The following is a 4865-nucleotide window of genomic DNA, read 5'->3' as shown; positions in this document are numbered from 1 at the left end:
ATTTCATCAACAAACTAATAACCATTTCATTAATCTAGGAAAGGTCCTGAGATGGCTCCTGAGACCAACTAAACGGGGCAGTGATGATCTGCTCTGCCTGTCAGGTCATGTGCTCGAGATACAGGAGTGTGTTAGGTCTCAACATATGCTGCGATTCATTTGAAATGAATCCATGCTTTATGGATTAATCATGTTGACTTTGACTGTCCTATAACACAAGAGGCCCATTACTGACTCAACACATAAACACTTGACTGAGAAAAATCTTGTGCTCGACTTTCTGGGACGAGGTCTAGGATTTCCTTCTGTGAAAACAACCACAGCAAAAAGTCATTTATATCGTACTCCGTCAAGTTAATTAGGAAAAAAGAACTGATTGTGTGGATGTGTAGAGCTATATGTCACTATGGGTGCTTTGTGTGGCATCTCTGACTCCTCCTCCAAGGGACACTTCTCAACTGGGAGACAAGATAATAAAAACACATGAAATTGAATTCACAACCTCCTTATTTTGAAGTAGAAGTCTCCCCTTTGTGGCCCTCCAAGAGGTTTAAAATATGTTTCCTTACTTGCCCACCAAGACAATTCACTGCTATTTTGAATAATAAACCACTAAATCAGGGTATTGGTATGGTACTCTTATTTTCCCACACACACTTTGGGGGACATATTCATTGCCCTTTTTCTTACAAATATTTAGATTACAATCAGATATCCAATCCAGAATCCAGCTATTTCAGAATGATTGTAGAGGTCTGCAGGGTTAGGACGCCCTACTATTGTACCCTGTGATAGAAAGATAAACAAAAAAATAATAATATGAAAATAATGGCAGAAACTTGTATATTTTGGCTTCAGTGTTTTGTCATGACTGGCTCTGTGAGGTGACAGGACAAACGAAGAAGGCAGCAAAAGTTTTATTAATAGATCTGACATAAAAAATGTGCAAAGTCTAGGTCGGGTGGCTGCATGAAAGACCGGACTGGAGCAGGGCTGAGCGCAGACTCAGGGCAACATCCTTCTGCAGCCCAGGGAAGAGCAAAGTTACAATCAAGTGAAAGTTACATTTCTACTACACACACAACATAAATGGGTCTGCTTCTGAATAGGGTTGTTCCGATACGATATTGGTATCTGATTTTATGCTGATACCACAGATTTTCCTGGTATCGTATCAGTGAGTACCTAAACCCAAACCTAACCGACATCAAATTGTGATTTTTGGGCTCTCTACAATAAAAGCCCTAATAATCACATATGCGTTATCTGTTTTTTGCCTATGTAGAATCAAGCAGCATAAATCACAGTGCAGACTTTGTTCATACATAATGAGCCATAAGCTTTGTCATATTTTTTGTTGGTGTTATTCACTTGCTGTGGTATCGGACTGGTATATTCTGTATCGGCGACTACTCTGAATCCAAGAATTGGTATCAGATCAGATTTGGAAAAACACAGCTTCTGACCTCATTTTTAATAAACATGGCCTGGGAACAAACTGCAAATTAGAGGCTATAGGCTCAAATCAGAGAGTGATGTTTAAAAAAATCACCAAGTTGGCGGAAATTGAAAAAATTTGCTTAAAGCAAAACTAAGTAACTTGTTTACCTTAATAAATCCTTTTCCGTAGTGGGGGGTGTCTTTCAACTCCCCCTGGTGTCTTTGGCCAGAAAACCACAATTGCAACTTTGCAAGCTTCTTCTTCTTGATTCCCTTAGTGTGTATTGGTGACTCCGACCCGTAGACACCAATACACACTAAGGGAATCAAGAAGAAGAAGCTAACAGGCTAACGGGCAAAGCTAACTGCGGGCTAGCGCCACTTAAACAGTATTTACAGCCATATTTGAATGAAAAAATTGGATGTACAATATCCCTCTCTCCCTTTTTTACGTTGCAGATTTTTACTCATTAATTGTATGTGAGAGTAAATACTACACTGATAGAAAAGACAAAGGGAGAGAGGGATATTGTACATTGTGCCACAACTCAATTACACAGTGGAGATACATTTTTGTCTCTCAAACTTGGTTGTAAATACTGCTAAAGTGGCGCTAGCCCGCAGTTAGCTTTGCCCATTAGCCTGTTAGCTTATTCGTCGCAATTCCATTAGAAACCCTAGCTTCTGTTTGGTTAAATTCCATTAGTGTGTATTGGGGCCTCCGACCTGGAGGCAGCGAATTTGCCGTTTGGTTTTCTGACCAGAGACACCAGGAGGAGATGAAAGACCCCCAAACATCCCATTTTAAATTATCCCCAGAGGGACGACGAAAAGGCTTTATTAATGTTAGAAAGTTAGTTCTTTAAAACTTTTAACTTAAATAATGAGAATAGTCCAAGAGAATACATCAGAGTAAAGCTTTGAAAGAGACAAAAATACTGTGGTAATTTTACTCATTTGCCTTTGAGCTTATTTATTACTTCATAGTTAACTATTGTGTCTTCTACCCTACACAGCGTACCATTGCTTCACTTTATGTATGAGCTTGTCGCGTCTGTATTCCGCTCTGAGGATATCATGATTTTTCACATCCCTGCGTCACAATCCATCACCATAGCAGTGTGTGGATGCAGTGTTCACATGTTTCACAAAAATGTAGTCTGGGGCAGTATAGCACAACACCATGAGCCTGTATATTGATGATGATGACACATGCATTCATAAATTAGGTGAAACTTTACCGACAGCGCAAACAGAAATTGAGCGATTCATCAATTCTCCGCTGTGGTAAGTGCATCCATTCATTTCGGGCCCGCCACTGGAGAAAGCTGCCACGGCTGACAAAGGATTGTGGGGGGAAAAAAAGTGTCAAGATAAAATGAATTTCTAAACGCAGGTGTGGAGACCATGAAGTGAGCCTGTGTGAGGGGCGGAGAAATGTTCTCCTCTTTGAAAGGCATGAGACAATTTCCACTCAATTTGGCTCCCCCATTAAGTTGTAATTGCGCTGTCAGACGAGAAAACGATTCAATCGAAACTTTAAATAATTCATATTGAAAATCATAGGTCGCACATTGCCATGGAAGACTCTTTACTATATAGGCTATAATTCTGGGGCAATTTCGAAAGGAAATTATACCTCTGTTGGATCTCAAACAATTCCACTTTCTATTAGATGAATTGACAAACTTCTCCAGAGCTGATTTATGAGAAGAACTAAGCGTGGTCAACTTTAGAAGAGCTGTACCAGCTGAGATAGTTCCCTCTTGTTTCTGTTGCTTGTTAAAAGTTGGAGAGATGTTTTTTCTGCATCCTTTCACACAGGAACAGTATTCTCAACTCGGGCTAGCAATAGCCCTGTCTAATGGCTTGGTGTTCTGTTAAGCTTTTAACAGTTCCTCTCTGCAGACTGTAAGGTGGTCATTTATATATCAAGGCAGGTACTAAATAGTGAGTGCAAGCCGGAAAATAGCATATGGCTATTTGTGAACCAATTTAATACTGTATTATATTTTTAGGGTCTCAAAACTGAAATGTTAATGAAGTAATGGTGTGTAATATGTAAAAATGCATAAATGACTCCCACTGGTGATCCACTTTTGCGAGTACTTCTCTTTTCACACATAAGCAAACGCTTGGTAAAGGAGTGTTAGTGTCTGATCAGCTCTCTTTGTATTCAGCACAATTCAATTTCCTCCAATAATTTTTTATTTTTTATTTTTTTTATTTATTTATGGTTTATTTGGTAGGGACAGTGCAAGTTAATGAACAAGCCACACCGGATTGTAGCCTTAGGCTAATTTTCATCCGTCGTCCTCCATGCGCACTCTCAAACACACTCTCATACATCCTGGCCTATTGTACATGTTTTTAGTGGTAGGGGAAACCGGAGTACCCGGAGGAAACCTACGCAGACACGGGGAGAACATGCAAACTCCACACAGAAAGGCCCCGTCCTTGGTGGGAATCGAACCCGGACCTTCTTGCTGTGAAGCACAAGCACTAACCGCTGTGCTACCGTGCCGCGGTAATCAGTGACTCTGTAAAAGAAACATTTGTTAGAGTTATAATAATATAATATAATAGATAATTAATTATGCATTTTCCTCCCCCTACATGTTCCAGCAATGTCCTATGGTGTAGAATGAGCCCAGACCTGTTCACCACAACTGCCTCTAAAATCCTGCACTGTCAGTGCCGTCAAGCACGAGCTTAAAAGTGAAAGTGCAGTTACACGTATGACCTGAGGTGACAGTAGTGTGTAAAATGGCCAACTTGCATCTTGCCCCTTAAAGCAGTACTAAGTAACTCTTCCCCCTAGAGGCCAAAAGCGCAACTGCAGGTGTAGTAGCAAGTTACGATTTTTTAACTTATTAATTGTCTTGGAGACTAAATACTACGCTGACAGGAAAGGCGAAGGGAGAGAGGGTTACTGTGCAACCAATTATACAATAGAAATATTTTTTTTCACTCAAACTTGGCTGTAAATACTGTTTAAAGTGACGTTAGCCCGCAGTTAGGATTGCCCGTTAGCATGTTAGCTTCTTCTTCGTGATTCCATTAGTGTGTATTGCTTTCTCCGCACCGGTGGCAGTTAAGTTGCAAACATGGTTTTCTGGCCAGAGACACCAGGGGGAGATGAAAGACCCTCCAATCATCCCATAAACACTTGTATTACCCCCACAGGGACTACGGAAAGGATTTATTAAGGTAAATAAGTTACTTAGTACTGCTTTAAACGTCGTACACAGAGGAACTTACGTCAGAACAAAGCATATGCACTTTTAGACTTTTCATGTATATTTTGCAAATTGAGTCGAGCGGCTGAATCAGTTGACGTAAGAAACATAGTATAGAAATAAAGAAATGCGACGTGTGAGCCAAAAATATCCAGTTATGATTATTAGCTTGCAAAACGAAATGAT

Source organism: Gobius niger (genome assembly GCF_951799975.1).
Source record: "Gobius niger genome assembly, chromosome: 3".
Lineage (NCBI taxonomy): Eukaryota > Metazoa > Chordata > Actinopteri > Gobiiformes > Gobiidae > Gobius > Gobius niger.
The sequence above is the reverse complement of the archived record's forward strand: the minus strand, read 5'-3'. Positions refer to the sequence as shown.